This window comes from Rhipicephalus microplus, chromosome 1 (assembly GCF_043290135.1).
Source record: "Rhipicephalus microplus isolate Deutch F79 chromosome 1, USDA_Rmic, whole genome shotgun sequence".
Lineage (NCBI taxonomy): Eukaryota > Metazoa > Arthropoda > Arachnida > Ixodida > Ixodidae > Rhipicephalus > Rhipicephalus microplus.
The window spans coordinates 288,734,913-288,758,739 of record NC_134700.1 but is presented as its reverse complement, the minus strand read 5'-3'; the positions used below and the strand labels follow the sequence as shown (position 1 = coordinate 288,758,739).

The window sequence follows — 23,827 nt, the reverse complement described above, 5'->3', positions numbered from 1 at the left end:
CTTGAGTGACGTCACTTACGTGTTTGCGAAAGGGACAGCTCAGAACCGGCATTCGCGTAAGACGCAAATTGTGCACATTGCCCGATTGAAGCCCTACAACAACCGGTCGCTTCTGCTCACTCGGTGAGCTTCATCTTGCCCGGACGAAAATGTAACGCGGGCTGAAAGAGCGCAAAGGAAGAGGAAGCACAGGACGCTTTCTAGCTATTCGGCAGTGTCGGTTGAGCGCTGGCTTTTCAGTGTAAATAAATCCATCACATCCGTTATATATATATATATATATATATATATATATATATATACATATATATATATATATATATATATATATATATATATATATATATATATATATATATATATATATATATGACGCTATGAAGAATGAGAGACGTGGCCCCGGCTCATACTCCATGTTTATTCTATAAGCACTTCTTCCTTCTCTACTTCTACCACCAACCGTCGCTACCTTCTTACGTCATATATATATATATATATATATATATATATATATATATATATATATATATATATATATATATATATATATATATATATATATATATATATATATATATATAGAGAGAGAGAGAGAGAGAGAGAGAGAGAGAGAGAGAGAAACAAGTTTTAGCTTGGTTGCCTACCCTGCACGAGGGGGGGGTGGGTGGGTAATATAATCGGTAAGTTAGAAAAGAAAGAACAGTAAGAAAAAGAAATGAACAGTTACTTTGAACGCACTCAACATGAGCTTGCGGTGGTAGCTTACAGACGCTCGCGAATGCCGGCCGTCTTCAAGTAGCACGATAGGGTTTTCGTGGTTTTGTGCGTGCACAAAATCCGTGGGCTGAGATTCCAGGTTTTTCTTTAATAGAGGTCATTTGCAAGTCATGTTAATGAGCCGATCGTTAAGCTTCGTCAGCGTGGTCATTGTCGTTAAACCCGGCAACCACTGAAATATAGTATCTTCTAACGCTTGCTGATAGCGATGTCTCATTCCATGCCCTAGCTGCTCGTGTGATCCCTGCCATAAGACAAACTGTAGTGCTTGAAAGGCTGCCTTCGATTGCAAGAGGTGGCCCGTTCATTACAGGTGGCTGTCGAAGTATGTATATAACCACACATTGAAGTGTTGCCAGTTCTGCTGGTGTCGACGTCGTGATGTGAAAAAACTCTGAGGACAAGTCACCAGATGGTACAACCACTACTCCGGGAGAGGTCTTGAAATTATTGGAGCCATCTTTGTACACGTGTATTTCACCAATCTATAGGTTTGGTTGGCTCCACGCCAACACAAATTCTTTAGGGCCAGCATGATGAATGTGCCTTCTTAATGATTCCAGAAATCGGTGCGTACATATCAGATTGACGCAGACACCGCAGCTCTCATGCCGCGCGCATTCCAGGCGTGAAGCCAGATGGAAATATTTCATGGCGATTCGTCACATTACTGCAGAACGAAGTGTGAGGTCTCCAAGCTGGCAAACACACTAAATGATTTGATGGTATAGCATGATAGGTAAGGGTAACACGCGCACTTCTTTAGTGATGCGGGTAAACGGCGGACGTTCGAATGATTAGTATGCCGCTATCCTTGTCGCAGATATAATTTCGATTCTTTCGCGTCTCACTTATTGTGCTGATGCAATACACAGCATGCGGTATTCACGCAGCGGATCACTGGCTTTCGAGCGTAGCGGTACGTACACTTTCAGTCTGCGCAAGAAATCTTGCTCTGGGCACAGTGGAGTTATCGTGAATAGCTGTCTGAAAGAGGACATTGGCATAGCTGAAGAGTATGGAATGGCCAAAGCAAATAAATAAACAAACAGTACAGAGGCGATAAAAGCAACAACTAAACATAGTGACGAAGAAGAGAAGTCGAGAATGATGATGACACGCACCAGGAAGCACCACTTCCCGCTGCCGAGTTGCCCTCGCAACATCAGCGACGAGAAGGTGGGAACAACGAGGTGATCAGCGCGATGCCGACGGCAGCAGCGGCGGCCAAATGCAGTGGTTTTGAAACATTCACGATTGGCATGCATTTGCTTGCCAAGCTAGTAAGCGAGAAAAAGCAAGGTATGCTCGTTCCAAGCCTCACAACATCTGCACTCAATGAACTCGCCTGTGTTTGCGTATGCGTGCGTGAAGAAAACGAACGCCTCGCCTGTGCAACTCGACAATGACTCCGGCTGCCTCATTCCCCGTTCGTTTCTATATCGCATCGCCCCTGAAAGAGGCGCGCCGCTGTCGCAGTGGGGTGCCTGCTCTTGCACCGCGTAGCATGTTGTTACGAAGGAACCTCCATTGTTTTACAACAAACTGATTCTCTCTAGCAGCGGTAGCTGCTGAAACGAGGGACACCCTTACTCGATTCACTTCATTTTCAGTTTTTTTTTTCTCTGCCATGAAGCGAAGTGCGAGGTACTACACGGGTTGTTGCGCAGCTCCGCGAAACCCGAAAAAAAAAAAGGTTCCCCGGTAGCAAATGACGTTTCTGATTTGGAACGCACGCGGCGAGGAACAAAATGGCTTTGAACTTAAGTGGCCATTCGAAAGCTTTGCGTGGCTGGACGGGCTGCCAAATGTAGCACCTGTGGGAGACTGTACGTAGTTGCATAGATGGAAATGCGTGCGTGTTTGTTTTTGTTCTATGTAAGAAGAGTAAAGTCGAGCGACAGTCGGACGAAGACAAAAAAAGAAAGGAAGTAATCACAAAAGAGACGCATTTGTCAGACGTGATTCAAAGGCGAGATACGCTTTGCCCACCTTTCTTGTTATTACAGAATTGAATGAAGCCGTACTCTCGATGCCACGTCATGTCATCGTGGGCACGAGAACAATTCTCTTTATTTTTTGTCCCTAGAAATGCCTGTTTGTATTGTTGCCATAGTAAGCTTCGCGTCCACTATGATATTTCACTGTGCCGGAGTATAGTGGTTATGGTTAAAAAGTAATTTCAAGCTGGTTACTCTGAACTGCTGAACGGTGAGTTGAAGGCAAGGGCTACCAAGCATACACACGAACAAACATTTTGATGGATACGTAATTATACGACAACAAAAAAAGCAGGCGAAGTGCGGAGTAATGTGACCGTAGCTTAGAGTTTACTAAAACGAAAGAAAAACCGTCATTGTTATATAGCATGTGGAAAGCGGCACGAATATAAATGTGGTTGCTGCTGGGCTGCCTGGAATATAGTTATGGGGTGACTCGTAAGTGCGGTCTAGAGCGTCAATGACGCTATCAAATAGAAGAAAGAGTCAAATTGTGCCTAACGTGCCACAGTATTTGACTTCGTTCAGTTTAACGTGACGCCAGTGCGTCAACATGAGCTTGTAAGGCAGCGTACACCTTCGGATGCTTCGTGGGGTCGATTTACCACCTCGCAGAAAACGGTGTGCGAGTGACTGCACTTGTCCTTTTCGGTAGTTGTGTACTAAATTTCAAAATAAAGCATAACAAAAGAAAACATGGCTTTTTTTCTGCTATGTGCTAAGTTATGCATTACCAACACGCCCACATTCCTAATTATGGCTTAATAGTGTCGTTTTAATGTTAACCTCAAACGAACATGCAACATTATTAGGTTAGCGCATGTAATTAGTTGCAAATTTGGACGAGCACTAGAAAAGAAAACCATTGAAGCAGTGCCCTCATCATGCGTGTTCAAGCTTGCACTTATTTTTCTCTGCCCAATGTGCATGAACAATGGTGTTATTGCGTAGATTTTGAAAATCCGCAATGTTGTCGAATTCCACCATTTGCCAAACCTGATTCACCTAGTGCGCTCTCTTTTTCTTGAAATGGTGTTATCGCGAAATTCGGCAATATGTCAAAAGTCGTCAGTGTCCGAAATCGCACTCCAAGTGAAGCTACAAGTATACTGCTCAGTAATCTGTTGTAATATTTGTTGGTAAAACGCTTGCTAAAAATGTTTTAAAACCCAAGTCTATGGCAAAACATGGCTTCGTGTTTGAAAGATACAACAGGGATGTGGTGTTTACCCAAATTTAATGACGAATTTTTCCACGAGCTGTTTATGTTATCGCGCTCGTATTGGAAGACGAATGACTAAGTCCCACCGCCCTAGCACTTGATTTGAGAGAGAGAGGAAGAATAAGGATAAAAGCGGGGAGTTTAACCAGGGCTGAGCCCGGGTAGACTACCCTGCACTGGGAAAGGAAAGAGAGGAAACGAAATCATAGAGGAGGAGAAAAAAAGTCGCTGACGGGGCCGACGCGTAACAGTTTCACGTTTCACATCATAAACGATGAAACAAAGCGGCGTCTTTTAGGAAATGCAACAGCACTTTCGTTGCTTTTCAGAAATGGGATGGGCAGCACCATGGTCCCGATACCGTCTTGACAGTGAAATCACTTTTGTCCAGTTGATATAGAGCACTGCGGAGGTGAAGCCGCTCGTTTGTATACGCTGGGCAATACATAAAAAGTGTTCAAAAGACTCATCGACGGCGCAGTCGCTGCACTCTGCGCTGCCAGCCAATTCAATCTTAAATGAGTTGGCATTGGTGAAGGCTACTTTCAGAATAGAAAGCGCAGAAGGTAGCCCCAGTTGTATAGCTGAATCGAAAAAATATAGTCGATAATGTGCGAAGTGCGATGACTGCCGCTTCAGGAATGTCATGTTGTGCGCCAGCCTAATTAAATTATCCAGCCACGTCAATCCTAGATAAAAATATGAAAAGAAGATTTGTTTGCACGAGTGTATTTCCGGCAGCTTTATCGAGATGTCGTTGCTGGAGATACTGCAATGTCTTGGTATCCACTGGAAGACAACGTTGTGTTCGTTTTCGGTTGCATAGTGTGGCATTCATCTGATAGATTTTTACGCAATCCTTCGTACGACCCGCGACGAAGTACCGACGAAAGACATAGTACAGCCGCCTTGAAGTCGCAGAATACTGCCCATCGATTAGCCGGTTGTTGCTTGATATTATCGATGTTACCTCGCAGCGCAACAATATCCGAACCAGTCGATGTGCGCACGTGACAAAGTTTGTACGTGATGTTGATGATGTGTCGCGATGGGATGACGGTAGCGCCGGTGGAGCTAGCCTGGGTGGTAGAGCCATTTGTGTATACGTGGATTATGTTAGAATAGAAAGTGTGCAAACCATACGGAAACACGACGCAGACCAGTGAAAGCTGCTTGCTTCAAAGTCGATGTAGAAAGCGCTTTTCTATTTCTTATTCTTGGGACAGAAGGGTGGTTAAAAGGCAGCTTTGTCTCCAGGGCGAAGCAAAGAGTGCGATAGCAACAAACTGTAATGTTATACGAAGTAAAGCATGCAGCTAGCTTTTCTTGTTCCAATCTTGCGTAACTCTATGAAAAGCTGACACAAGGAAAAACGGCCGCTTTAGGGAGAGCAGCGGTCTTTGTGCTGTGTGTCGTCTCAAGGCGAAGTAACCGGTGAGGTTATAACACAAGGCCGTTCTAGCCGTCTGCTGATGTCTTGTCGAGATAGCCCGCGCGCCAGCGCTTACGAACACGTGATCAAAGTTCGCGGTTGCTTCTCGAGGGGCTTCCCTAATTATTGAGGACTATATGTTAGCAAAACGAAACAAAGACTACGATGATCACTCGGGGAAGCGACATCTTAAAACGTCATGGCAACTTAAAATTCGTGTGTTATGACTAAAGTAGCTATATAAACAAATAAATAAAAAATGAATATATATATATATATATATATATATATATATATATATATATATATATATATATATATATATATATTCTGGAAACGTGATTGAGTTAGTCGTAGCGTGGACAATGTTCAATGTTGCGGCAACTGTGATGAGAGTTAAAATTTTCAGAAAAAAAAGAAGTCTTGCCGCAAGTCGGAGTCACCATTGGATGTGAAGGAAACAGGATACATGTGCATCCTTTCGAGTAACATATTGCAACATAACCTGCCGACAGATCTCGTTTAGGTTAAGGTTAAGCGTGACCTGTCTGACCGTCTTATCGACGCTTCTTTAGAAGATCTTGCTTTCCTGCTTCTGCATAATACAGACTCGCAATCCGCGCCTACGCAGGAGCTTGTAAATAATCTAGTAACCAGTTTCGCTCAACGCAAGCCGATTTCCGCGTTTATTTTCTTTTTCTTGAATCCAGTGACACATTTACTGCTTCATGCTGCTACGACTTCTGGCGTTTCTTGCCTCCGTGGGCTGCATATTCATATATAAACATTTCAAAGAATGCTTGCACCAACGTCAGTTGTATTTACTGTGCAGAGAAGCAGGGATGTCACGTGAACGCTTCGCTTTTCCATGTAAACACTTTTGGTGCACGTGTGTTTTCATGCATGCGTATACTGTGAGATTGAAATGTGACTAGTGATGTCTGTTAGCGGCAAAGGGACAATGTGTGATAACATGGACACGAGAGAGAAGTGAAGCCGCCACAAGCGCCGACTAACAACTGAGGCAGTGCAGAACGGTGGAAAAAGATGAAGGCATGAAAGCTTATTTGCGATGCAATAGGCGGACCTATCAGTACAGCTAGCGTAGGGGTCCATGTGAGAGACAACTATTCAGAGTAATGATTGCTTTTTTCAAGCAGGTTAATAGATAGTTGAGTCACGCATGCGATATCACTGTTATCGATATGACAGGCCTTGGTCACTAAATGCGTTTGCTCATTCCTGTGCCGGTACGTAACCGCGAATTCATTGAATTCACCTCTCACGTAGGTCTAGTGGCTAAGATATTCGGCTGCTGACCCGCAGGTCACGGGATTGAATCTCGGCTGCGGCCGCAGCATTTCCGTTGGAGGCGAGAATGTTGTAGGCCCGTGTGCTCAGATTTGGGTGCACGTTAAAAACCCTAGATGGCCGAAATTTCCAGAGCCTTTTACTACGGCGTCTCTCATAATCATATGGTAGTTTTTGGATGTTAAGCCCTACATATCTATTAAGCATCTCTCCCGTAGACCACCGCACGGGCCGGATTGACAGGCTCCCCCGCAACTGTTTGGCACGTCCCGTCGTTAATATGGAAACCTACCAACTAGCTGAAGTCTCTGTCATTGTGAATTCTGTTCTAGAAACTTACAAGCGTGTAGCCTCGTGAGCAACACCCGACTCGTGGCTAAGCGATCTGATTCCGAGCTTCAACGCCATCCGACTTCTACTGCTCTAGTCGACTAAACAAGCGCACAATCACCGCTGGCATCTCATGGGAGCATGGAAAGAAGAATATTGTCATCATTTTGTTCCGCACATACGTGCAATGATTCATTCCAGACAATTCTTAATTGCCCCCCGCGTTTCTCTAGCATTCTTGCGGAAATGAAACTTCACGTTCCAACAAAAACTGCACCAGAGCAGAAGCGATAGAGTGATCGCCTTCGGCATGAAAAGTATACTTCGTTCGATTCTCGGTGCCATCTTAGACACCCACCAAGTCTTGAAAGAGGAGGGAGGCTCTCGATATTAGACGTGTCAGAGCACGCTGTAGGCTATTACAGATATTCACCAACTAGCCCAGTCAAATTCTTTTGGTATTAGGAAAGACCCAATCTCTGGAACCCATAAGGGAGCATGGTGCTACATGCGTAGTGGTGAGATAAAAAAGAAAGAGAAACAGAGATAGTAGAAAGGAGAAACTAGCTGCTCAGATGAGTACCCTCACTGCACTGTGAAGTCGGAGTACCTCACTCCTCTCCAAGAAATTGGTGAGTGCCCAGTGTGCCCCCTGTGGAACCGTGAATGGAGCTCAGTACTCTCCCGAATTAGATGAGGACACTCTGTCACTTCGCTACCGTGGCGCTGGCGCGTCTCGAAATTATGCCCTCTCTTCTACACTTACTTTCGTCTTTCACTGGTCTGCGTCGTGTTTCCGTATGCATGGTTTGCAGAGATTAGCGCATTACCTAGCCTCAAAACTTTCTTTGCAGGCAGCTATAACCTCCTTGTACTTGCACGTATCTTTGAGTTTGGTGCCGCAGCCCTTTAGTTTTTGTAGAAATGTGAATTTTTTATGCACATTTTCACCACACAGACACTTGTTTTTCGTGGTACAGACACTCATTTGCTGAGAGACAAAATGATAGATACAGACGCTTTACTTTTTTTTCAGGTCTAAATCACATGGTGGCATTTAGAGCGTGGTTGAGTAAGGCATAGAAAATGTGGCCCTTCGATTCAAGGTACTCACGCAAAGCGATCACACTCTCTCGGTGAAACCAACCTATATAACAAACGTCGCAAGCTAGTCGAAGTGCACAAGCGGCCGTGCGTTAATAAATAATTAGGCAAATGCTCAGGAGATACGCCTGCGAGTCATATCAGAGAGAGATTTTACTTAATGGGGCCCGACCAAAGTCCAAGGGCTTTGACCGCGGATAACGAGAACCTATTCGCGGTTTTAAAATGAGCGGCTTGGCGGTTGGTTCTAATAATATTCGTCAGGCCTGGACGCTCGGTTAGATGAATGTTTTGCACAGACGATGTCGGGAAGCCTGGCACTTATCATTTTGTTAAAAAATTTAAGTTCGCCTAAAAACCAACGTAGAGAAGCTACATCAATGTTGACACCATAATATGGCACCCAGTGTGACCGTTCGTATATATATATATATATATATATATATATATATATATATATATATATATATATATATATATATATATATATATATATATATATATATATATATATATATATATATATATATATATATATATATGCACTGTAGATTTACATTTCTGATGTTTAGGAATATACTATTTTTTGCGTCGTACCACGTCTCTATTTGACATAACTAAATGACTTCAACGAGCAGAAGCATAATTGTCATTATTAAAGACAATAATATTTCTTGGAATACTTCGTCGTAAATATTCTGGTATGTCTGTTTGTGTCTCAACTTATCTGTTTGTTGCCAGAAACGGTTTTTTTGTTTTTTTCTTGCTTTTTATTCAGTCTGCCTTCAGCTTTAAAATCCGACCACACGTGCAGCGCGCACCAATATTGATCTGGTTTATGTGTTCATACTTGTACGTCCTATGATTAAAAACACACATATGACGCATATTTGAGGCAGAACATCAACACATCAATGTACCATGGCATGTTTCTTTATACTGTAAAAGTTATACATAAGTAAGTCTAAGGAACATGGCGTTTATTACGCTAAGCTGACAACGCAACGCCATGCACGAAAAGGTGGCTGTTTCCTGCGCTTTGCTACGACGATACGGTGGTACCACCTTCCGCTGCGCGCGTCGGGGCACTTCAACGCAGCGCCTCCATAATCCCATTCACCGATTTTCTCCCGCAGAACGTTAAGTAAATCTTTTATTCAGTCTCTCTAGACGGAATATTTTCGTCATTCAACGACATTTGCAGTGAAACATGCAGATACGAGGCCAATGTCTTAGTCCTTTTAAAGTGTGATAATAATGACAGAAATTGAAAGGAATTGAAGTTGACGAAACGGTTCCCTTTGCACCGGTAGGATCCGAACCGACAACCTTCAAAGGTAATAAAGCCTTTAGATTCAACTGCTGTGGATTCAAATGTCAGGGAAAGGAAAGGGGCTTTTCATTACACATTCAGTTTATTTGATTTTATCTCACAGCTACAGTAAACTCTTGCTTGTACGAACGTTTAACGAATATTTCAGAATAACAAACATTTAAAAAATCCGAGGCGGTCTTCTTGTGCACTTTATGCACAAATCTTTTGATTGATGATTTGTGCGGTTTAACGTCCCAAAACCACCATTTGATTATGAGAGACGCCAACACAAATCTTTTCAATGAAAGCAAATTATTAACAGTGGTATAGCATAGCTCAACAACTTGATCTGCAGATCCGGGTTCATTTTGTGGATCTATTCAATGAAGTTTTATCCCCTGTGACACTGGCATAACCGATGCGTGCCGCCTCCAAACCACCCATCTATCGGCAGTGGTGCAACACCACTTGTGCATATAGCCCCGCTGAGGGCAAAGAGGCCGCGTGTGAGGCGGAAACGAGCCACGCGGGTTCATGAGCAGAGCCACTAGGTCTGGAGAAACTTCCCAGTGTTTGGCCGGAACCGAAAGAAGCGGAGAGTGACAAAAAAGCTGTGATCACTTAGGCAGGTTCAAATGACCAATCTCTAGCCGAGGCTCTAAGATTTATTAACAAGGTTCGAGACTTAATGTCATAGCAACAAGCTGTGCGCAGACATGAAGACACTCAGGAGAGCTTTGTCTCGTCTTAGACATTAATGATACGAGTTCAAATGATAATTACAAAATTCTTTTCAAAATAAATGCATTTCACACTTTTGTCCTGATATCCGCTGTACAATGCTGTTCCGCATTCCAATGAAGATTCAATTTCTCGAACATTTAGCTAAATGAATGTGCCCTTTGAAGTTCACTCAAGTGAGAGTTCACTGTTTTACAGTAATGTTAAAAACAACAAACCAATGCTTTCTATGCTCTTCTGTGCTGTTGGATTAATTTCGCAGCGTCTAAAAAAGGAGCGAACGCTTCGAGAAAGTTAGCCTTGTTTCGGTGAAGTAACGTTTTCTGGCGTTCATTCCGTCTGAAAGACACCTTTTCTTGCCGCATGAGTCTGTTCAAGTTTATCGCAGATTCACATGGTTATGGTTGCTCTTTGCAAGGGTGCGTCATTCTCGCACACTGTGAATGATTGGTCAAGACAGAGTTGGGTAATGTTGAACCAGAACAGAAGTAAAATTTTTTTTAAGGGCCGAAGCTCCTGAAGCCGGGGGTCGTGCGTTCCCGATGTATGTAGTAGTAGTAGTAGTAGTAGTAGTAGTAGTAGTAGTAGTAGTAGTAGTAGTAGTAGTAGTAGTAGTAGTAGTAGTAGTAGTAGTAGTAGTAGTAGTAGTAGTAGTAGTAGTAGTAGTAGTAGTAGTAGTAGTAGTAGTAGTAGCATAGAGAAACATACTTACTATGGTAGTAGTAGGTATCCACCTTTCGCTTAGTCCTTGGAATGTCCACGGGATGGCGGTACTTGTATATTATTGATGAATATATGAAAAGATGTGAGATGACTGTACTTGAAGTGTTCGCTAATTGGATGAATGGACGGAAGGATGGATGGGCGGTTGGACGGACGGACAGAAAGACAGACAGACAGACAGGCAGGCAGGCAGGCAGGCAGACAGACAGACAGACAGACAGACAGACAGACGCATGCGAGGTCGGACGGACTCATGGACAGGCGAATGGATGGACAGTATGATGAAAAGATGTGAGATGCCTGTACTTGGAGTGTTCGCTAAATGGATGTACGGGCGGAAGGATGGATGGACGGACGGATGGATGTACGCACGGAGGGATGAACAGACAGACAGACAGACAGACAGACAGACAGACAGACAGACAGACAGACAGACAGACAGACAGACAGACAGACAGACAGACAGACAGACAGACAGACAGGCAGGCAGGCAGGCAGACAGACGCATGCGAGGTCGGACGGACTCATGGACAGGCGAATGGATGGACAGTATGATGAAAAGATGTGAGATGCCTGTACTTGGAGTGTTCGCTAAATGGATGTACGGGCGGAAGGATGGATGGACGGACGGATGGATGTACGCACGGAGGGATGAACAGACAGACAGACAGACAGACAGACAGACAGACAGACAGACAGACAGACAGACAGACAGACAGACAGACAGACAGACAGACAGACAGACAGACAGACAGACAGACGCATGCACGGTCGGACGGACGCATGGACGGACGGATGAACCGACGTATGAACGAACTGACGCATGGACTGATGGACGCACGGTTGAACGCCCGGAACTTGAAGCGCGTTTGCTGGAAAACTTGCAACAGTTAGTGGAGGAAGAAAGTACCCAGGCAGGTAAGGTACATTTTCTGAGGAAATAAATTGAACCAAACAAAAGTTGGAGTACCTAGACCAAGAACGATACCGCACAGCATTGATTCGAGCTCGAGCGGAGAACTTGGTAGCGACAGAAATGCCAACAAAACAAGCTCTTGGAGCTGGAAAGAGATATAGAGATATGCCTGCAAAAGTGAAATAAGTGAAATAAAATATAAAGGGCTATGTGCAATAGGAAACAGGCAATGGCCGGCACATTTTTTTTAGATATTACAAAGAGTTATTCATACCAAGTAGTGCACAGACAGGTCATTTTAACAGTGATTTCATATCATTATTGCCAAGTCTTCATGAAAAAGGAAGGAATATATAGAATTACCTATAACAGAGGAAGAAGTTAAAAAAGGAATTGATGAGTTAAACAATGGCAACTCTCTAGGACCGGAAAGCCTCAATGCTGTTGTATGCAAGGAATTTAAAGTTGTCATTTCACCTATTTTGAAAGAAGTATTTAACGAGGCTTTTAAATGTAAACTGCTCCCACCTCATTTTCGTCAGCCGACACAGTCTTATTACCAAAAACAGAAGATCCCGCGAAAGTAAGAAGTGTTATTGCATATAGACCAATCAGCCTAATATTGACTACAAAATATCGGTGAAAATATTGGTATGAAGACTCCAGACAGGTATGAAAAAACTGGTTGGGTTTCAGCAAACTTGTGGTATTAAGGGAAAAAAAAAATAAGGACCAACTGACCAACATAAACATAGCATGATCAATCCTAGAGAATTGTGACGTTATGCATCGCGATGCAGTGTTGTTTCAAATTGACCTCGAAAAGGCATTTGACCGCGTGCCGCACGACTTGCTCCTTTCATTGATTGAGTGTGTGAACGTATACGGAGTCTGATTAGCGACGGATTGCGAATGGCTTGCACAGGATGCACGACAAGATTGGTAATAAAAAATAAAACTGCGAGTGAGCGTATACCTGGGCTGTGGTCCTTGAGACAGGGGTGCCCGCTACCACCCCTGCTTCTGCTATTTTCATTGAACCTTTCTGTTTAAGTGTGATTAATAACAGTGTGATACGCGGCTTTCAATGGCATGAAGCTGAGCTCGGCCTTTTTGCTTACCCGGATGATATTGCGGTTCTCTGCACAAGTCATGGAAGTTTAATGCATAATGTGAATGCCGTGAAAACTTTTTTGATAGGAGAGTGGTAGTGCCGTCAAGTGGGATAAACGCTTTGGTTTCTGGCATGCGAAATGGAACGTCACACCAGCAATACTTCTAAAGATTAAACAACAGGAAACACCAGCTGAAGCATTTAGGAGTACCGCTGAAGTTCTACCGCAACAGTGAACAGTCTTGGAAAAAAAAAAGGCCCGAATCTACATGTTACACTATAAATTTCGTCAAAAGACGATAGTCTTGCATCTGGAGAGAGTGAACAAAACGTTTATTTGATGTTCTGCGCAAGAAAATCGGTGAATGGTATTCTGAAGGCGCTGCGTTAGAGTGCCTCGGGCGTGTAACGTACGGAGGCGAACAAGCGTATCTAGGCACGTTAGGTACGAGCGCCATCTGGCAGTTATCTGCGAAAACGAAGGCGTGCGCGACCGCGGAGAACGATGCGCGCCAGTCACGGAGGTGATAAGGTGTAGAATGCAAAGCGACGGGCAGGTGCCACCACCGTGCCGTTGTAGCAAAGCGTTGAAAACACCTTCTTGAGCATCGCGTTGCACTGTCAGCGCAGTGCGTTAAACGCTACAGTCCTTAGAGTTGCTTGCGTGTGCCTCTTTTAGTATAAAGGCAGACCTACGAAACATAGACATGTTGTTATGGCACCTCAGATATGCGCAATATTTGCTTATTTAATTGACAATCGCACAACGATGAACGCTAAACCTTGAGAAATATTGGTGGGCGCTGCGGATGGGGTTGGCCGTTTAGTGCCGTTTGAGGAATCGTTAGGGCGGACAAACAGATAAATGAACAGACCGAAAGACAGACAGACAGACACTTAGACAGACAGACCAAAATTTTTCCGTCGAAGGTCCCCAAGAAAGACTATCATCTTTAAAACAAACACAGGCGTTGCGCAATAATGTCGAAAAATGGGAAGGTTGGGGTATTTCAATATTCGGACGGGCCACAACGTACCACTTGTTTCTAGTGAGCAAGCTGTGGTACGTAATACAGGTTTTGCACTGCAGTAGAATAACTGTACATAACATACACAAAATATTTGCAGCTCTGCCTGGGAAAGATCGAGCCGTACAAACCTCATCAAAAGAGTTCGGGATGGCGTGCTGTGATTAGCTCATTTGTAAGTAAGACAACTTGTCAATTGCTTCCCTTTTCTGCGTGATGTAGATGACAATTTTTTTTTAGAACTGTTACACAGCTAAGGTTGTCTAGAGTGCTGCCGAGATTTCTGGTGTTGTCAGCAAATGTTCAAGGACTGATAGAGGGGTATTTAAAGCAATTGTTGCTTCCTCTTTCCACTTTATATCAGTGGGATTTTCGTTAGAGTACCTGGCTGAAGTATCACGTAAAAATATTATGAAGGCCTCGCCGATGTTTTACTGCCTGTACCATGCATTGTACCACCAGCCGTACTGTGCAGGCCCAGGACACGACGTTCCTAAACGTGTTAAAAGAATTCTTGTAACTCCAGGGGTCAAAAAATTTTTTCTTAAATTACATGCCGGTACCTTACCAATTTCACCACAGTGGGAGGATTGGGGATTATTCATCTCATCTTCAATCTTCATCTCTTATTCAATCTCACTAAAGCTCTCCAATCAGTCCAGAACCGTTCCGCCAGATTTATCCTTTCTGAGTACTCGTATCACACAAGCGTTTCGTCTCTAACGTCTAAGCTGGAGCTGGTGCCCCTTGCCTCTCGTCGCCGCATCTCACGCCTTTGCCTCTACCACAGGTTCTTTCACACCATGCCTTGTGACAGTCGGTTGATTCAACTGACTCATCGCACATCCCGAACAAGCCACCTGAACGCAGTAATTCCACCCCGTACCCGCACCACTACATTCCATCAGTCATTCTTCGTCAGAACTGCCCGAGACTGGAATGGCCTTCCAAAAGATGTTGCACTTGTCCGTGATGCAACACGCTTCCGATATACTATCGAACATACATGAATTGATGCCTTTGGACTTGCCTTTGTGAAATGGATTGTCTTATTTTTATTGCCGCCATTTGTATCTACATATTGTATTTTAGTCTTATTGATGTTTATTGTTATATTGTTTATCGTTTTCTCTTTACTTATGATACCCACCCCTCATGTAATGTCCCTCGGGACCCTTGAGGTACCACTAAACAAATAAATAAATTAAAAATAAATCATGAGGCACACATTGTTACTTAAATAATTAACCGGAAACAGTTGAACACGTGTTTAGAAATTGCGGGAGCGGGGTCTTTTTCTAGGATATATTGCAGATAACCTTGAAAAAAGAATTGCCATCAAGTCCACATGGCATCCGTTTTGTTTCTGTTAAAAACGAGGCCGGCGTACCTTGTGGTATAATTATGCTTCTGGACCGGCGCACCTTATGGCAAACCCAATGTGCCTTTCAAAATGCGGATTCAGAAGTGCGAGCTGTGCAACAATGTTTTTGCAAATTAGTGTGCCATTTTCTTGAACAGCTGAAAGGGCAAGATGATGTACCAGTGCGGATTGTGCGCATTCAACCATTGTTACGAATACCTAAGTCATCGCAGAGCTGACGATTCATCATTGTATTTCGTGCGTGTATTTTGTGATACCCTTGTTTTTTGTCGAATATGCGAAATGTGAATAGTCATGATATGCAAGGCAATAAAAAATGGGCACACAGCAGTGAATAGCGCACCCGGCAACTGCTGTCGCCGACCCAGGGGTGATTGGTTTGAATTCCATCGACGGAACTTTTTTTTTTACTTTGTCTTCTGATTGAATGTATTTTCATAAAACAATTTCGTGTTAAAAATACCTTCAGTTATCGTGGCGTTCTTAGAAGAATTGCTATGCATTTGCATTTTATCGGACGTTTGTATTTTTTTTCTTTTCTGTCTCAAGGCACCTGCGTGGCGTGCACAGTTACTTTTTTAAGTTTCCATGGGACCTCTAAGGCATCAAATAGTCTACGATAAGCAACGACGAAGTCCGTAGTCTGCGACGATTCTTCATCGCTTGAGTGGAGAGTGGCGCACGTCTACCAGCTGCCATCAGCGCTTCTCACTGCAGCATCATAAAAAAGATCCAGAGCGTGAGAATACGCACGTACGTAGTACGTACACAGGAACCATATACAGAGCTGAATATAACGCCGCCAGGGAGCGAGTCAACGCACGAGGCACCCTATACTTAACGGTTGGCGGGCAAGACTTGTCCAAGACTCCCCGTACCATTTTTTTTTTCTTCCGGAATCCGAGTCATTTTCGTAACAGTTTCTTGGCTTTACGCATTTGGAATCGTTACGCGTTCTTTGAGGAAACTACTCGGATTTAAAAAAAAAGAAATAAGAAGGACCTCCGAATAGGTTGCCTCGACGTTCCAGTGGCTTCGAAATGACGGTAGCATTACAAGACGCGCCTGGAAATCGCGCCGTTTTTCGACCCACAAAACCAGTGGGGGGTCGACCGAATGTATGTGCTATGTACGACTTGCAGCAGTCGCGAGTCGAGTAAGCAGGCGAACGGAAGATGAAGGGTGAGAGAGGGCATATGGGAGAGGATGCAGAATAGAAAGAGGATGGTGCGATACGAGTTATAGGTACAGTGCTTTCTACTTTTTTTTTTGCACAGCTTTTCTTCTTCCGTTAGTCATGACATTCGGTGAGAAAGTACAAAGATTGCGTGATAACAGATTGGGGAGCAGAAAGAATGAGATAGGCGCTGGCGACAAAACTGCCGGGTTCCGGTGGCACGAACGTTGCCCGAGCAGGAAGATGACCTCGTGCGAAATGATGGATGCTGACTGGGAGCCGCCACTTTGAGTCAGCCGAGCAGGTTTCCACACTCAAACTGTCTCCTGCTTCTTCGTCTCCTTCTTTCTATACTTAGTCGCCCCGTTTTGCTTCGAGTCTTACCTTGTTTTGTTATTTTTCTTACCTTTTCTATTGCCCTATTCCATTCGCTCGGCTTCTCCCTCGCGATCGACACTTCTTTTTTGATGGAGGTCTTTTTCTAAAGCGCGCATAGAAGGTGCTGAAAAGACAATCGCCGGCCATTTTTCCTTCGTCTAGCTGTCTCCGGTGACAATCTAGTGACATCCATTTATCGTGCGCGTCTCTGTTTAAACACTATGGAGCCTACGTCGCGAAGGAGCTTTAACAACTGCCACCGATTCGCTTCGAGTCGTTCCAGCTGCTCCGTTTCCGTTTGGTGCGTTGCCGTTATGTAGTCGGGCTTGCAAGCTTTATCGACGCATTGTTGACGGACCACACTAGAACGCCGGCATTGTGGAAGTGTTTATTTCTGTTTTTTTTTGAAACACTAATTCGAATGACCTGTGCGAACCTGCGAAGTTCAAGTGTCGAATAAAAATCGGGGAATCCTTAAGCTTCGTATTTAAGAGTTAAAAGCCATAGCGATATCCTGTTCCTTGTACGCACTTCAAGCACTTGGTGCACGAAAGCTTTTCGAACTTGCGGTGCACCCATTACGTGGCTCTTAGGAAATAGGCGCATAAAGTGTGTGCCTTTTGTAGTGGGTGACTGGTTTTAAACTGTGAAGTCATTATAATCGCATGGCGTGACGCTCGATGGCTATGCACGCTTGTATTGCGTATTATTACTGCAATATTTATTGTTGTACTGTGAAGGATGTATACAGGACGCGTATATTTGTGAAGCATGTGTTACTTTCACCGGATTTCCAGGCAGAGGAAACTATTTTCCCTTTATTTTTAGGCAGACGTGTGGCTGTGTGAAAAAAAAACAAAAAAAAACCTGTTTGCCCCGTAAATGATCCGAGTGCAATCCGTACTCAGACCGAGAAGTTTTTTATTTGCATCTTTCTCGATTTATCGGTCACGCACATGATGATTTTTCGCTCACCACCAACGACGCTGACGCCGACGTTGAGGCCGAAATCTCAGCGAAACGAGCGCTTTAACGCTATAGCATTAACACCGAGTCACATGACCACAGAAACTGTGCAGCGTTTTTGGGCGTTTTAATGTAGCTTGGTCTCATGGAAGTGAATTAGAATAACAGACATCGAACGAATGTAGTGAACAGATAGACTTGGAGAACGCTTGAGCTTCACCGCCTTCAAGAGTACATCACGACAGCGTAATCAGGCATGGTATGCGTCGACTTCTGAGCTGCTAGCCCGCTTCAGTTCTCGGTGGACGCCTCAACCGTGCCGTAATGAAATGAACTACTGCCCTCTGAAAGCATATTTGTCAAGCAGCCGCTGCGTTAAAATGATTCCGTTTGCCAATTATTGTGAGGGCCCACTACATCTCTATAGGGAAGTACGCAAACCTACGCAGCTGTTTTCTTTGTTGATGGTTCTCCTGCTGCTGAAGGGAAAATATATCTGTGCGTGTTGTGGGCCAGCCACTTGTTGCTGAATTCACATCTTTTGACGCTTGGTCCGATTCTACGCTTCTGGCGCCCAATATATGATGCGTTAAGGAGGCTCCTTCCGCTACATAGCATTCATATAGTGTTTTTTCCTACGCAGTTTCAACAAATTTTGTGGCTTTGTGGTAGAACACCCCCTTTCCACGCAGTCGGCGGCCAGAATATGATCCTCACTCGAGGCCGGAAATATTTATTTGCATTTTTCTTGATTTTTGACGATGGACAAGATGATGATATTTCTCTCACAACCAATGAAGCTGGAATTCACCACACGAGCTCTTTAACGCTATCGCATTCCTAGTGAAGAAAAGGGAAACTTACGGAGCCCTATGTTTGTAGTTGTCCGAATTGAGGTGATTACGAGAGAAAGGAAAAAGAAGGTACCCGGAGAAAGTGCACGTGATTCTTCTTTCCAGTTGACGTTTGGTAAAAGCTGTGTGCCATGGACGCCCATCAGAATTGTCGGAAAACTTAACGGAACAGCTGAATGAAGGTAACGCCTCCATATTAATACCTTCCTCGTTACCATTATGCTGTTGTATTCGTACACGCACGCATTTTCACCCCACACTAAATTTGTTACCTTTCAGAAGTACACATTTCAACCGAGTAACGCGCCGCAGATTTCGAGAACGACGCCGGACGTACGAAATACTTCGCGTAGCATCGACGCCCACATAGCGAGAAATGAACATGAATATTCTCAAAGTTTACGGCACTATACGGCGGAGAAACCACGTGGGCGAGAAATATGTACTGCATATAATGCATAGTTATTGCAGGTCTCATATACTCCCCCCCCCCCCCTGCCCTTGCCCCTTTCAAGTCGGAGGCGTCTACTTGCATTTGCGCTAGCCCGGAGAGAAAAGCAGCTCATCCTACTAATCTCCGCTGAGTCCAATATAATTATGACGCCTGCCAGGCTAGTAACAGCATTATATACCTGTCGAAAAGCTATTCTTATGGTGCTTCCTGCATTTTTTTTAGCTTACAGTACACCTTGAAACTTTATGTACGTACGTTGTGCTTTTTTCCCCCAAAGTACAAGAAAAAAGAAACAACAGGAGAAAATTAAGAGCAGATATAGGGGTGGGAGGTAAAACAGAGCAAGACCGTCGTAACACATTAGTGGCTGCAGTGCAAAGCTTCTACCGAGAGAAATCCGGCCGCCAGGAGCAAAGCTGTACAGAATAAGCTAGAGTTTGGAAAGCGGGAAGGACAAGGACTGCGAGAAGGTGGTGTAGGGAACAAGGGCAAGGACAGCGCGAGAAAGGACAACGAAATAAACGTTAGGCGGCGCAAGTCACTAGAATGAGGAGGAAGGAGGCGTACGCCGCCTCTCTCCCGGCTCTGTGCCCCGGCCCGGTGCACCGGTACCAGAAGTGAGTAGCAGCAAACGCCAGCAGTAACGCCAGCCAGCGTCGGTCGGCGGCGGGTGGCGCCTGCAACGTCCCGATAAGAAAGACCCGAATGACACGAAAAGGTGGCGGAGGTGGCAACGACGGAACACGAACCGCGTTGGTTGGGCGCGAAGCCGAGGGGCGCGTTGGGGTCGCCGCCGAAGCCGGAGGGGAAGGGCGATACTCGCGCGATGCAACACGTTACACCAGGAAAAAAGTTGCTCGGCCGAATGAGGAGTATAAGAAGAACCAGCCGCCCCTGGCCTCCACGACCTTCTAAGAATACAGCAGAGGCCGGCACAGGGTATCTTTGTTTTTTCATGCTTTTTCATGAGTCGGTCGCAACGCTATGCTGTCTACACACTCTTTTCGACCTTACATTTATTTGTTCCTTCGCGTGTAACTACTGCGTCTTTCAGTTTCTCACGGTGTAGCTCTCGCATCGAAGCCGTTAAGGAGCGATACCTCTTTCGGTTAGCCGAAAAAAAAAAAGTTGCGGCTATTCCTGAAGGGAACGGTGAAGCTTAAATACTAAGCCTGCACTTTTTTTTTTGGTTAACCACGGGTGTTCTTGTTGTTCTTTTCTTTCCTGATTACGCAAAAGCCGAGTTTCTGTAGTTAACTTGGTATTGTGCAACATTCAAGTCCCTATCAGAGTAGTTAAAAAAGTTATAACCTATAAATGAATTGTTTTTGAAAGAAAAGTTAGGAGCGGATAAACAAATAAAAAAAGAAATTACGTGCGGGAGACCGGAGCACGTGAAAACAGTAATGGCTACCCCAAACACGTTTCTTCAATAATGTGAGCCTTTCAGTGATGCCAATAATAATCACGTCGTGTAACAGCTTCTGACAGAACTGGTTGGTTAAGCGTAAACTGGTGGCAGTCACAGGAAGAAGAAAATGAAGCAACGCGCACTTTCTTTCTGAAAAAAAAAATTTTGTTTCTTTCAATAATTGGATCAAGCATTCTTATTGAAATATAGATAACGGATTGTTTCTTCACTGTTCCTACACTCCGACAGATAGTTTGCATGTATGAAATCGGTTATTAAGTAACGTTGTTTCATCGGCAAGTCGTTTGAGAGAAATCGGAAGTTAACGAAGCCAGCGAAGGGGAACGATCACATGGGACAAGCGCTGGATGTACAGCTGAATGTTTATTACAGAATTGTGCACACCCGCACGGAGCAGCGCATGCGTAAACGGCCATCTGAGCACCTCAATGCCACACATTGAACAGTAAACAAAAAAATGGCCCCATATCTGCATGTTAATCTGCAAATGTCGTCGAAAGACTTGCGTCTGGAGAAAGTGAACAAAACGTTCATTTGATGTTCTGCGCAAGAAAGTCGGTGACTGGTATTCTGGAGGCGCTGCGTTAGAGTGCCTCGAGCGTGCAGCGGAGTCGAACGAGCGCATCAAGTCACGTCACACGTGAGACATGAGCGCTATCTGGCAGTTATCTTGGAAAACAAAACGCGTGGTTCTGAGACGGGCGTGCGCGCCCCTGTAAGAGGTGATAAGGTGTTCGAACACAAGGCGAAAGGTAGGTGCCACCACCGTGTCGTCTTAGCAAAGCGTTGGGAACACTTCCCTTTTCATGCAAGCGTTACATAGTCTGCGCCGCGTGATAAACGCTGCGGCCCTTAGAATAACTTATGTATGCCTTTTCTAGTAAAATACGCACATACAGAATATGTATACGTGTTGGTGTGGTGCCTCAGATATGCGCGATAATTTCTTTTTAATTGACAATCACACAAGTATGAACGCTGAAGCTTGAGCAACATTGGTGGGCGCTGCAGATGGGGTCGGCCGTTTGGGATAATCGCTGGTGCAGTTAAAAGTGCTCGGTACAGTGAAAGGTGGACAAACAGACAATTAGACAGACAGACATACCAAAATTTTTGCGTCGAAGGTCCCCTATCATCTTTAAAAGAACTTGTAATGCTAGACTCGTTCGCTTTACGATTTCGAAAGGAAGATTCGGTGAAGTGAACTATTTTATGATACTGTTTTAAGCCAATGGAAACACCTGCACTGAAGGAATGCTATATATCAGTCGGTGTTTTCGTAAACATTTTTACTGTAGGGATGTGTAGAGATAACAATTGGAGACTGCAATTCGATTATGGCTTACTTATGATTATTTGCAAAAGCAAAACTTTCGAATTGAAATGCCTGCACAAGGAATTTCGGTGCCGATCATTGAATTTTACACGCTGCACCTCGATGGTTCAAAATTGTAATAACAAAACATAAGTAGTCAATGAAAGATTCTGGAGGCGACCCTCATTGTTGATTGAAGGGTGTAGTAGCAATGCTCGCACGTTGGCGTTCATGTGCCCCGGTAAATTTCGTTGGTGAACCTGGTGTTTCATGCACCATCGAAACAGCAAGCGGAAGCTACGTGGAATGAGTCGCTTGGTTTAGGTCTACTATAGGCCAGGCGCCGCAACAATCCCAGCTGCTCAAAGTGTTTTAATGAGCTAAATGTAATATATTGAAATAACTATTTTGACACTTGATTACCCTTGTAGGGTCGTGCTCTGATACCACATTTACGCATCACATTCCCTTAACTTGAACAATAGGTATTCTCTTTTTAGACGGCTTTTTAGAAATATTCTCAAAGCCGGAAGTTAGGACTCAACCGGATATGCTTGTAGGAGAAAATAAGTTTCACATGTGTTCTTGTTCGCCACAAGGGTAAACGCATTGAGCGTTGTAGCTTGCACACACACACAGGTTGATACATACATATAAATATATATATATATATATATATATATATATATATATATATATATATATATATATATATATATATATATATATATATATATATATATATATATATATATATATATATATATATATATATATATAGTTCTTTACTCATAGTTTTTGTATGGGTGCTTCAAATTTCAAATCGCCACATTTTTCAGCACCTTTGCTACGAGCCTAACATGCACGTGTAATCCTGCTTTCCTCTTTATTTCCCTCCCTCCCTCCCTCTCTCTCTCTCCTGCTTGATAGAAGTCACCGCTGGCTTTAAAAGATAAGTTCAACCAGTGAAATAAATCAGACTTTTTCTCTTCAATTTTTGAACACGTGCATTTCAAGACATCCCCCCCCCCTCTAACATTCCGCGTGCATAGAAATATCTTTGTTTTTTTAAAAGCTATTTAAATATATACGCGAATTCACGTACTTTGACACTGAGGTTCACAGGAACAGCATTGAGTATATTTTGATCTTGGTGAGCCGATGTCATGTATACCATTTCGTTTTAGCCCTGTGTTAAGTAAAACCTTTATACGAAGCAGCCTTCACAAGTATTGCCAGTTGAATTCTTATACCTTTTGTTGAGACGCGCTATACGTAAAGGCTCCTGTCGAAATGGTGCCGCTCGTAATATGTCAGGCACCTAAGCGTCTGCAATGAACACTGCTTTATGCAGTCTATTCACACTCACCAGTTGTATCGTTTTACTATATGCCGGCACTAAGGGATGAGGAGGTGTGTGTAAAAATATATTTACAGCAGTACGAAAGCACAAAAAGGTTGAGCACTGAGTGCGAGCAAGTGGCTAGAAAAAAAATCTGTGGAAGAATTCAAGTGTTGTTGCATCCATTTGTAGGCAAAAATATTCGCAATTACAGCCATAAGGAAGGCAATGCTTGCTATTTAGGAGCACTAAGGACTGTTCTATTTCATTTATTGACAGATATAATTAATACATGTATATTTCACTCCGATCACACGAAAACCTACATGACATGCGTTAGAGGCGTCTATAGACTTGGCATTCTCAAGCTTCGGAGGGCCAGTACCTGCGTATTCTGGGCGTAGTTGGTTTCATATTGTCGCAGACATTGTTATTTACGTCTTCTCTACTGTCTGGCAGAGCTGCAAACAGTAGTGACCATTGCGAACTAAAGTAGAAGTAGAGTAGCCTAA

General features: G+C 43.9%; 1 protein-coding gene and 1 long non-coding RNA gene across 3 annotated transcripts in view; both read left to right on the top strand.

The window, feature by feature from the left end:
• The window catches only part of LOC142770200 (uncharacterized), a 29,476-nt gene extending 13,695 nt beyond the window's left edge, over positions 1 to 15,781 (top strand). Inside the window, exons 2-3 of the long non-coding RNA XR_012885842.1 lie at positions 14,114 to 14,188; positions 14,804 to 15,781. This is a non-coding gene — a long non-coding RNA (uncharacterized LOC142770200). The remainder of the gene's footprint in view (positions 1 to 14,113; positions 14,189 to 14,803) is intronic.
• LOC119165559 (lachesin) overlaps positions 1 to 23,827 on the top strand; it is a 165,095-nt gene that overhangs the window by 80,568 nt on the left and 60,700 nt on the right. The gene's annotated exons all lie outside the window — the stretch shown is intronic.